General features: G+C 31.8%; 1 pseudogene; it reads right to left on the reverse strand.

Moving 5' to 3' along the window:
- Window positions 1-6,797: 6,797 nt before the first annotated feature.
- The window catches only part of LOC139856145 (aspartic proteinase nepenthesin-1-like), a 55,838-nt pseudogene continuing 49,264 nt past the window's right edge, over window positions 6,798-13,371 (reverse strand).

Raw genomic sequence — 13,371 nt, forward strand, 5'->3', positions numbered from 1 at the left:
ACAGTCCAACTTTTATTTTAATCTTTCATATATATGTATTAAATCTATTTAAACATTAACGAGATGTCAACCGAGTGTTACAATTAATTAATAAATATATTCAATAAACTTTTATACCTATATATAGATTCATTTTAATAATAAATTTTCTTATGTCTTATATTATTTTATTTTAAAAAATTAATTCTAATAACTAAATAATATAATATTTTAAATTATATTTTGAACTAATATTTATATTTATATTTTTTTTAAAAATATATGTATCTATTTACAAATAGTTGTTCGTGAATAGTCGAGAGCAGTCGAAGGTCAATTGAATATATGAACATCGTTTCAAAATTTTCTAGACTCAACATTACATACTTTGCTTATCGTGTCGGAAACATATAAAGATTAAGTTTAAATTTGGTCAGAAATTCCCGGGTCGTCACATCAAGCGTTGTCTAAAATGCTAAAAGATATCCTGATTCAAGAAAGGATTGTGAAAACTTTCCCAGATCCACCACCGCTATCAGAAAACAACAGACGCGATAAGTCTAAGTTTTGTGTCTGTCATGATGATTACGGTCATGACACAAACAGATGCCACGATCTAGTTTAGCTGGCTGCAGAAGCAACAACGCAAGGCAAGATGGATCATTTGTTAATTGAAAAAACAACAGGCACCACAGATGCAATGATTGCGCCAATTTTGTCCAACACACCTAAGACGGCAAAATGTTAGCGCAACTGTCCAGCAAGAACGAAAGGCTCCCGAAGTCAAAAATTTGGGCGCAAAGGTTGTTGGAAAGAAAGAAAATCTACAAGAAATCAAAGTAATAAATATGGTTCAAATCAACAATAGGATATGGACAAGTGGCAGTTTGCGGATTCAGATTGTCTGATGAGCCAATAATTATTTCATGCAGATTGCGGATTGTCTGATGAACCAATAATTATTTCATGCAAAGATTGCAGATTCGGCAATTGTTATCAGAAAAAGTACACATTTATACAGGTAGCAGCGTTGATGTCATGTACGAGCAATGTTTCAACAAATTGCCAGAGTACATCAAAGCAAAATTGCTACCAACCGCAGTGTCACTCTCTGGATTTTCTGGTGAAGCAACATGGCCTTTAGGGCAATTGAAACTGAACATCGAGCTGGTTGATGAAGTAGATGCAAAAAGAGCAAGAAAGGCATCTTTGAATTTATATGTTATGCGTTCCATTTCACGCTTCAATGTCTTGTTAGGGCGCACTGCAAGGATTTAACAAGTTTGCATACTCTAGTATCACTTCTATCAAAATAACCTTCAATAAAGACATGTAAACATCTTCTGTTAAGTCACCATAAAGGAAAACATTATTAAAATCAACTTGATATAAGGACCAATTATTTTTACAAGCAATAGATAAAATAAGTCCAACAGTAACCATTTTAACAACATGAGAAAAGGTTTCATCAAAATCTTAACCTTCTCTTTAGTTAAAACCTTTAGCTACTAATCTAGCTTTATATCTATCTATCTCACATGTTGACTTATACTTAATCATATATACCCATTTACTACCAATAGGTTTTCTTCCTTCGGGTAATTAAGTTAAAATCCAAATATTGTTTTTATTTAAAGCCTCCATTCGTCATTCATGGCATTAACCCAGTTTTGATCATGACAAGCCTCTTTGAATGATTTGTTCAAGACCTTTATTTAAACTTGTGACAAAATAGAAATTTTCAGATCCCAATTTAGATTAGTTCAAGTAATCATTGACAATGTACTTAACACTATTGTTAAGTACATAATCTTGGAATTTTGAAGGAAGATTAGTTTTTCTACTTGACCTTCTTGATTGAGGTGTACAGTTATGTATATTATCAGTAAAATTTCCCTCAGGGACAGTTTGTGTCTCAATACCATCAGTATTGGATGTTAATGGTACACCATCACTTTGTGACTCAATTGAGTCATTAAGTAAGGCATGATTTTCATCATCCTTAGTACTGTCTCTCCCTTCATCAATGGGACTTAAAGACTCAGTGGACTCAAAATCATTAATTCTAGTTTTTTGTTTTAAAAACAACAGTAGTATCCTCATAACAGTCAAAAAAGTTTTGATAATTAACATTATCTTCAGTAAAAATAGTTTTGAAAACAGAATCTAACTTGAAAGGAAACATATTTTCATAAAACTTAACATCTCTTGAAAAAACAAAGCTTTTATTATCTAAACAAAACAAATTGTAACCTTTATGAAAATTTGAATATCCCAAGAAAACACATTTTAAAGCTCTACTAGAAAATTTGTCATGGTTATTTAAAACAGTTTCAAAACAAAGACAACTAAAAGTCCTTAAATGGGAGAGATTAGGACACTTTTCATAAATCAATTCATAAGGACACTTGCCAGACAAAACATAAGAAGGAAGCCTGTTAATCAAATAAGTAGCAGTTAGAATGCATTTAGACCATAAATACAAAGGTAATCCCCCCTGAAACATAAGGGATCTGGAAACATTTAGAAGATGCCTATGTTTCCTTTCAGCAATCTCATTTTGTTGTGGGGTGTAAGTACAAGATGTTTGATGTATAATGCCTTTATGCTTAACAAACTACTCATTCTATTATTTAAAAACTCTGTTCCATTATCAATTCTAATGATTTTTATAGTTATACCAAACTGGTTTAAAATTAAGTTGTAAAATATTTCAAAACAACTAAAAACCTCCTCTTTTGTCTTTAACAAGTAAGTCCAAACAGCCTTAGAAAAATCATCAACAATAGTTAGAAAATATATAAGCCCCTCTTTAATTTTTATTTTATAAGGTCCCCAAGTGTCAAGATGAATTAAGTCACCTAAGTTTTTTGTTTTATGATCACACAAAGGAAAAAGATCTCTTGTTTGTTTTGCTTTGCGACATGTTTCACATGGTTCATTACTATCATTACCCTTGTCAAAACCTAGTTTATCACTTAATTCATTTAGAGCCTGATTAGCAGGATTTCCAAGTCTTTCATGCCACAGTTATGTTTAGACAAATTTGAATAAACCATATTGCACTTAAACATCTTACCATTGAAACTTTCATCAAAGAAGTAAAGACCATCAAACTCACTACCATTCCCCATCAGTCTTTTTTGAATTAAATCCTGAATGTAACATTTATTTGCATCAAAACTAACAACTAAGTTGCTATCTGTAATCATTTTATTCACAGACAGTAAACTAACACAGAATTGAGGGATAATCAACACATCATACAGTTCAATATTATCAGACAATTTTAAGTTTCCCATTTGTAAAATTCTAGCAACGGTGCCATTTGAATGATTAACAGTTAAGTTTAAATCAGAAACATCAATCACTTTGTTTAACTTTTGAGAATTTGAAACCATGTGTTGGTTTGCACCTGAATCAATAATCCATCCTTTTGAATCAATTTTATATTGAAAACTAGAGAAAAAATTTTCAAAATGTGAATTAAAAAATACATTATTATTTTGTATACTACCTGACATATTTGACTCCACTTGATTGTAAACATGTTTCTCATTAACAAGATTAAGAAGCTTCATAATCTGATCACTAGTCAATTGAGCATTAGTACCACAAGAATCATGTTTTTCAGTAACACAGTTATTATTACTATTAAACTTAGGAGCACCTTGATTGAATGGTTTCTTAATATAACCTGGTGGGTATCCTATTAATTCAAAACATCTTTCAACAGTATGACCAAGCATGTTACAGTTAGTACACTCAAAGGTGAATTTTTATATATATATTTTTTTGTTATTAGTAGGATTATTACTATTAACAAAATTATCACTTTTAGAATTAAAAGTAGATGATTGTATCTTATTAAAATTTGAACTAGATGCAGTATGCAACCTATGAGACTCATCCCTGAAAATAATTGAAAAAGCAGTGTTAACAGATGGAACAGGATCAGAAGTAAGAATTTGACTTCTAATAGACACATAAACATCATCAAGACCCATTAAAAACTGCATAAGCTTTAGAAATTGATTATGTTCTTGGAATGATTTATTAGCAGATACAATATCATCAATTTTAATCATATCACCAAATTGTCTCCACATAGCATTTCACTTATGATAATAATCAGACAATGGTTGACCAAATTGACTACATGAATTTATTTTTTGACATAGATTAAATGTAACAGAAGCATCTATCTTATCATAGGTTTCTTTTAACTCATTCTAAACAGATTCAACAGTTTTTGAAAAAAAATTTGACCATTGTACACATCTTCAGATAGTGACATTAAGATCTAAGTAAGAACTACAAAATTACATCTATCCCATTGACCTAATAACACTTCATCATTCTCATACTCATATCTAACACATGTACCATCAATGAAACCTAGTTTATTTTTAGTTTGTAAAGCAAGTTTCATAACACATGACCACACATTATAATTTTCAGTTCCTTGTAATTTTTGTGTGATTAAAGATGCACCAGATGTGTCACTAGGATGCAGATACAAAAGGATCATTAAATTCAAGTTTACTAATCGTAGTAATACCAACAGAACTAACAGAACTATCATTAGACATGGTTACAGCAACAAGAAGAGATCAAATAACAATAAAAAGAAATAGTATACACACAAAATATAAATAAATCTAGACAAATAGTAAACAAATAATCATGCAATGATTCAAATAGCACATAAAATCACAACAAATCCACGATTCAGACACCTGTAAGGAAAAAAAAAAACCACAATGGACTGGCTACTTGCCAGGCAACCTGTGGAGATGATTTACAGCAATAATGGTCAAGATCAATCTACGCCTGATCAGGTATTCATAGACCTCAAATGAACTAGATCAAGAGTTGGACGTAGAGATCTGGTCTGGGTAAAATATTAAAAGAAAACACAAATAAACACGAGACTCCCTTTTGAAGATTAATATGTAGCAGAAGAACAAAGAAGAACAAACCCTAATTGAATAAATTAGGGCTCCTCACAGAGAAGCTTTTGATTAACAGCAAAATCAGCCAAAAAAAAAAAAACTTAATCCACATGTCGTTGTTGAACCCAAACACAGTGATAGAAATAAAACCTTCAACCGATCTTGAAAGAAAAAGTCGAAGAAAAGAAACCCTAATTTTCAGATCTGAAATTAGAACCAATTAAACACTGGATCGAACAAAATCAATCGTGTCGCTCTGATACCATGAACAAACACACAGATAAATCTTCCAATCACAGGAAGAAGAAACTTCCAATCACGGGAAGTTAAAATCAACTAAACAAGATTCACAATAAAAAAACGATCATGAACCAAAATACAAACCAAATCACACAGTAATCCTCTCAAAACAGGTTCAACAACTTTGAATCTGATTAACACTCACAATAAATACAAACTTGAAGAATCAAGATCAAAACCCTAAAATGAATCGAGAGAGAATAGAATACAGATGCAGTTCACAATAATAAGTAAATATGAAAAAAATTAAAATATATATATAAATAAGTTAATTTGCAGAGAGGCCCTTGAAGTCTTGATGCTTCAAACACTAATCTTTTCCTTTTTGCAGTTCAGCCACAAAGCTTCAATTTTAGAAATGGCAACTTCAGTCCCTGCACAAACTTAACTCGGAAATAAATACAAAAACAAACAAAAAAACGTTTAGATTAAATTTGTATAATTAAATAATAACTAGTGGGGACAATCTAGCGTTGCGTCGAGTTTGTGAAATATCAATAGTTTGTGTTTAGGTAGACGTTTTGTTGAAGTTTTAATAACTGATTTTTTTAACGTCATATGTGATTATAACTTAGTTAAAAAAGATTTATAGATCATATTATTAAAAATTGTTGTGACATCTTGCATTTGACCCTCATCCGAGGTTTTTTAACACAACCGATCCCGAAGTAAATGGATTTCGACATCGCGTTCAAATCCTAAATATGTGACTTCTAATCGTAATTAACAAATAAATAAATAAACATAATAGTGTAACTTATTACGCTAATAGATAGTAAAAGACCATATTTATATGTTAAAAATGAGCCTTAGCTATTTAATATTATTAGTCATTAGTAAAATAACATTTTTGTATTAAAAATTTCTCATTTATATTTTAATAATCAGCTTTAAATTTTATAATATTCGCCATTAGTACTACATGTATTATTTGTTGTACCATTTTTATGTTTTAGTAATGATGGTAATAGTTGTATATTAGCATGCTAATTAAACTTGTACATCAATACTTTTAATAAAATAAACATCCACCATAAATCTTAAAATTTTATCATGGAAAAAGAATACAATTTACATAATATATCAAACTTATAGATTAAACAAGCAAGAAACATTAACTTTTTCTTTCAGTTTAATTACAGAATACACCATTCGATTGAGTTAGAAAAAGTATAATTGATTGATGATATATAATAATTATTAATATCCGTTATTTTTAATTTTCACAAGTTAAGGTAATTAGAAAAACCTATCAATTGAAGGGCAATGAAAACAATTGACATTTCTATCACAAAACATTATTATTTTTTTTTTTTTGTTGTGGTACCTTTATTTTAAAAGGGATGGGAGTAATACTATACTATCTTAGTTCTTATTTGTCGAATAAAATGAAACAACCTCTAAAATGTTTTTCATGGTAGGAAACTAGGAGTTTCGTTAATATATAATTGTACCCAAAAAACGCAAACACATCTTGACCAAATCTCAAACAAATCTAACATTCATGTATCAAGTAAACCAATCAGAAAACATAAAAACAAAAGTGTGCACATATATGTATGATTACAACTTATCACATTGAGTTGGAATGAATGACAATGTCTCCTTCTCAAGATCATGAACCACCATCATATTGTGTTGTTGTAGATTCCCAAATATTGATATCCCTGCATTTGAACCCCTCATTGCCAAACACACTAAACCACTTTTAGCATCTTCTACCATATAATTCTCTCCAGGCGAATCCAAACTTGCACCATCAAAATGAAACACCAGTTTCGGTATCTCAATCGATATCTGGCCCCAACCATCATCAGCTGGCAACTCAAAACACAAATCTAAACCCGTAATATCCGAATTATCAACATTCAACTTAGTTTGAGCAACAAACTCTTTTTTCACCAAACTAAAAGCCGATTCTTCAAGTATAGTAATTGTGGTGCCTGAATCAATAATCATTCCACCACGTCCATCGGAAGCAATTGCGAAACTAGAATTTTTAATAGGTAAATCAACGTTGCCCACTGATATTCCAATTAGTGAAATATAGTAAGAAGATGGTTCTGAAGGGTTTTTAATCAATGGGGGTGGTGAAAACTTTAATATCATTTGATAATTGTGTTGATAAAGATCCTAACATTAAACTACTTTCACTATTTTCTGATGATGTGTCATCATTAATTGAGGTTAGTCAATAAGACTGTTTCTAACCCTAACGGTGATTTTAAAAGCAAGTTATGTACTTTTTGGTGATTTGAAAGGTCAAAAGATGAAGTTAAATAAATGAGAGTGTCAAATTTGAGGGTTAAATTTGTAAATAGGTGATGTGGTACAATTTTATTGGTAGTTGAGTATATAATTTATTAATTAATAATATATAAAAATAAGTGTTAAAATCTGATTGGCTGAAAAATAGTTGACACCACCGTCAACTTTTAGACTGACGCCCCGGGCGTCAGGGCGTCAAAAAATTGCCAAATGGGATGACTAACGCTGCGTTTGGATCAGTCTAAGAAAAAACTGATGTTTTTAATTGTGACACTAATGATAAAGGTCCTCTTCCTAATCCTACTAACCCACCACTTTCATCAAACCCACCTCCTTCATTATCTTCTCCACAACCAAACCCTACCTCTTTAATACTAATGTTGTTAAAAGTAAACGTTTCAGTTGCTAAAACACCTTGAGTGAACGAATATTCGCCATACGGATGGAAATACTCACACCCATCTTTCCCACAACCAGATATCGGTAATTCTAGACACAAATTATCAGTATATGATCAAGCCAAAATTGACTTGAGTGCAAAGTGGTATGAGATGGCTAACCTTCGGAAAGAGTTCCTCCGGTATGCGTAATGAATATAAAGGGTGTTGTGGTGGTTGACTTTTGCCAAGCCTCCAAGGTGAGCTAAGAAGATTGATTATTGTGGTAAGTGTGTGATTAACCTTCAAATGACTTATTAAGGCCAGTATTTATAGGCATTAAGCGACGGTTATTGAGGATAACCACCTTTAAGCCACTAATCCATGATCACCACTCCTGTAATCTTCTAATCATGCCAACTACCTACTCCATATTCTCCTAAACTCTCGGACAATCAAATTACTGAACAGACCAAGTCAACAACATTATAGCCGGTACACTACGGGTGGCGTAGCGTACGTAGGATTAACTTGGTTTAGAGTTGCATAAGGCCGACTCTTAGTAATGTTAGTGGAGCTAACAGCAAAAGCAGCTAAGTGTTCATCTATAAGATACGCCATGCGCCGTACGTGACGGGCCTGGCGGGATGTACGTCATTATGTTCCCCCAGTTTGGTTAGAATCTAATTGCCTTTGATTGTAACCAAATTAGAATAAAATATCATAAATAATCATCATTACTGACACACCGTAAACATCAAATCATGTTCCCCCGCAGGTCAATTCAAGGGATGATTTCAGCAAACGTCACTTTTACAGCAGTTAAAAATGAAACGTCACGAATCCAACGGTTGTGGTTCGACATTCAAAGGACACGTGTTCGTTCATGATCAGAGCCCAGTGTTCAGGCCCACGGTAAGTTTTTCCTATAAATACGGCGTTTTTACCTCTTCATTTTTCACACCTTCTCTCCGCCTCCCAATTATTAAATAATTTCTTTCCTGCAATTTCTACTACGCGTGCTGCCTATTTTAAAAGGTAGTTTGTTGCTGTAAAAATGTCTAAGGCAAACGTAGCTTACGAAAATACAACCGTTACGTCAGAAATGATTTAAAAGATTATGGATGATTATCCGCCGCTAAAAAACGTACAAACAATGGTTGCGATTCCCGGGGAACGTGCCGACCAACCGCCGAAAGACCACTTTACCTTATATTGGAAGGCGGTTGCCATAGGCAACCTACGTTTCCCGTTGACCCCTTTCATTGTTTCTATATTGGAACACTACCGTGTTGGTGTGTCGCAATTACATCCACACGCGTGGCAGCGTGTTATTATTTTTGAAATGTTCTTCAAGAGTCAGGATAGACCGGCAAGTTTGAACGTGTTTCGAGCAACGTTCAAGCTTACGGTGTCAGGGAAGGGTTGGTACACTTTTGAGAAAAAGTGTAATTTTACGATAAAAAAGTCTCCGTCCCTCCACGATTGGGAAGACATTTTTTTCTATGCTCACACCGACTTACTGCGTGAAGGGTGTGCCCACCTCGCTCAGTGGCATTCTGTACGTCCATCTGATGTGTCGAAGACCCCAGACCTTAACCAAGGTGAACGTGAGTTGTTTGACTTGTGCAAAGACGCGTTGCTTGAAATGCGTCCGTATGGCGAAGTCATGCTGAAACTTTGTAAAGTTCAACATTATTGGCCATGGAATGACAAGGTGCCATTGGTTATATGCGACGGAATGGGTATGCTCTTCTTGCCGTAGGATCATTAATTCCGTAAGCGTTCCTATCTTCAATCTTTTAACTTTGAACAATTGTTTGCAGAGATGGAGTTTAACAGAGTTCTCCACCACCCTAATCTTGACGGCCTATCATTCAAGAGATTCCCTAAAGCCAATCTTCCTGACGGCCATCCCTTGAAGGATGGGGAGGCACGCGTCGAATCCTCCACTAACGTTGTCAGTGACGTGGCAACAACTCATCAGACGATTGGGTCAACTCCCGTTAACAACCCAAATCCGATTTCCATTGCTGCTCTCGAAGTTCCACCGGAGCAACAGCAACAGCAAAAACTCCCCCGTTCTCCCTGATAGTGCTCCAAATAAACATATAATTAGTTACAATATCCTTTCAATATGTAAAGCTTTTAGTTACTATTGTTTTATTTTTATGTAATAATCGTTTAAATAAATAAGTGCGAAGATAAAAGAAGAAAACGACGATTTGAAGATGCAAATGACCAAAAAACTAAAAAGTACAAAGTACAATCCAAGTGGTTCGAATTATTGATTGGAAACGTCTAATACAAGAGTACGAGCCGCGGAACGCAAAGTACAAGATATCTCCGCGTACGAAAGGACGTTCGAAAATCCGGAACCGGGACCAGAGTCAACTCTCAACGCGCGACGCAATGGAGCTAAAATTACAAGTCAACTATGCACATAAATATAATATAATATATAAATAATTCTTAAAATTATATATATATATATATATATATTATATTATATAATAAAACGTCAGCAAAACTAGAAAACAAAAGTAGGTGGCCTGATCCAGCTGGCCATGCGATCGCATGGCCAGGAAGACCATTTTTCATGCGATCGCATGAGCCCAAAAGTATGGCCACATCTATAAATTTCGAAGTTTTCGGCCGAATATCACACACCTTTTTCTTTTCCTTCATATGTAACGTAAATATATATATATTTATAATTTCAAGTTTAATTTTAAGTTAATAATAATAATGTTATTTTAAGAATGTTTTACGGGTTTTAAGTCGAAATTTTGTCCGTGCAACGCTACGCGATTAATCACCACTGTAAGCTATGTTCTTCCTTTTTAAATTAATGTCTCGTAACTAAGTTATTATTATGCTTATTTGAGCCAAAGTAATCGTGATGTTAGACTAAATATTAAGACGGGGATATTAGACTTTGTACCATAATTAAGGTTTGGACAAAAGACCGACACTTGTGGACATTGGACTATTGACTATTAATAGATAGGGGGTATTGTCTAATCGAATGACAACTCATTAGAATCTGTCAAACCTATCTTCAAATTAGTTAATCTAATAATTATTAAAATGATTATGTATGTTCTATTTAGTGACGTTTATACGATATCTTTTACGATCATTTAATTAATTATTCGGGTTGGGTAATTGATTATTCGTTCTGATCAAGTGGGTAAATTAATATTCATATCTCATTAAAACAGGAGTGGATTACATACAAGGATAATTGGTGTAATTGTTAATAAAGTATTAAAACCTTGGATTACACGCAGTCAATAACCTGGTGTAATTATTAACAAAGTATTAAAATCTTGTTACAGTTCGAATCCCTAATTAGTTAGAATATTTGACTTCAGGAATAAGGTTAATTTGACGAGCATTTTATAATTATGACCGATGGACTATTATGGACAAAAACCAGATAGGTATCAAATAAACCAGGACAAAGGACAATTAACCCGGGTAACAATTAATTAAAATCAAAACGTCAAACATCATGATTACGGAAGTTTAAATAAGCATAATACTTTTATTTCATATTTCATCGTACCTTTATTTACTGTCATTTTAATTACTGCAATTTACTTTATCGCAATTTAAATTATATCATTTTTATTATCGTCATTTTTCTTTACGCTTAAAATATAAAATCGACAAACCGGTCATTAAACGGTAAAAACCCTCTTTTATAATAATATTACTATATATAATTATATATATTTTATATAAATATAGTTGTAAAAAATATAGCGTTAAACTCGGCTAGCTCCCTGTGGAACGAACCGGACTTACTAAAAACTACACTAATCTACGATTAGGTACACTGCCTATAAGTGTTGTAGCAAGGTTTAGGTATATCCCAATCTAAATAAATAAATAAAACTTGTGTAATTTGTATCATATTTTGTAGTAAAAATATAGTATATTTCGTATACGCTGCTGCACACATCAACTTTTTGGCGCCGCTGCCGGGGACTCGACGAAACGCTATATCTTTATGCTATATTTTAGTAAAACTATATTTTTGTAAAAATATATTATTTCTTATTTCATAAAAATATTTTTTATTTATAATAAGTGTTAAAAATAATATATATATATATATATATATATATATATATATATATACATATATATATATATACATATATATATATATACATATATATATATATATATATATATATATATATATATATATATATATATATATATATATATATTTTAAGACTTTATTTATTAAATTAAAAAGTACTTTTATTTTTAAGATTTTAAAATATCAGCTAATTATATTTTATATAAATATTCTATAAATATTTTCTTTATTAAAATCAAAAATCAAATAAAAATATAATTTGGGCCGAAACTGGTACCAGCCCGAATCAGTTCTGGAATTCCTGGGCCATGCGATCGCATGACCCCAACGCTAAAAAATCATGCGGTCGCATGAGTCTACCTGACAGGTCACAAACCTGGTACGCATTTATGACGGTAGGGTTTATTAATATTTATTATTATTTATTAATTAGGGTTTAATTATTTATTATTAATTAGCTAGTATTTAGTTTTAATAATAATTAGTAATTTTTAATGTAATTATTATTTTTAATTATATATTTTAATATTTTTATATAATATAAATATAAAAATAATATTTTTATAAAATTTGTATTTCTATCATTTTAGTAATAAATTGTATATTTTAATCATTTAATTTGTAATTTGTATATTTATCGTTCGTAATTAATTTTAAGATTAGTTTTTGCCGTAGTTATTTTTATATTTCTTGTTTTTAGGCTTTGCCGTAAAATCCCTTAAGTGCTTTTTCTTTAGATTAAGATTTAGGCACTTTAGAATTTTGCGACGCCGTTTATATATTTTAGTGCCTTTGAAGTTATTTCCGTTTTGGATATAGATTTCCTTTTAAGCTTTAATACCTTTAGACGCAACTTTTAATATTTAGTTTTTAGACTTTTAAGTTTCGACGTTTTTCTTTCTTATTTTTATTTTTCGACCTTTTATTTTTCGACGTTTTACGACGCACTCTTTTTCTTTCTTATTTCTCGACGCTCTAGTTTTTAGGGCATAGATTTTATTTTCTTTAAACTTCGACGAAAAATTATTTTAAGCGGTTAAATTGATAGACATCCAAAATTTTCTGGTTCGTAGTAATAGTTGGATTTGTTAGTGGCGAGTTGTGGGCTTCCGATTTAAAGGGGCCTGACTACCTGCTGCATCTATTGGCTATTCGAAACGTGGGCAAAATCAGAAAAGTCTATTAATTTGATAACTTATATAATTTTTATCTTTATAACTAATAGGATATTCAGTGAATGCACCGAGCAAAACGTTCACCACCTTTCATACGTTCACCACCTGTAACTCGATCAAGACATCTAGCCAATATTGTCATTGATTTTTCTTTAGAATCGTCATCTAGTCGACCAAGTACTCCAATTCAAATTTTCGAT

The sequence above is a fragment of the Rutidosis leptorrhynchoides genome, chromosome 6, assembly GCF_046630445.1.
Source record: "Rutidosis leptorrhynchoides isolate AG116_Rl617_1_P2 chromosome 6, CSIRO_AGI_Rlap_v1, whole genome shotgun sequence".
Lineage (NCBI taxonomy): Eukaryota > Viridiplantae > Streptophyta > Magnoliopsida > Asterales > Asteraceae > Rutidosis > Rutidosis leptorrhynchoides.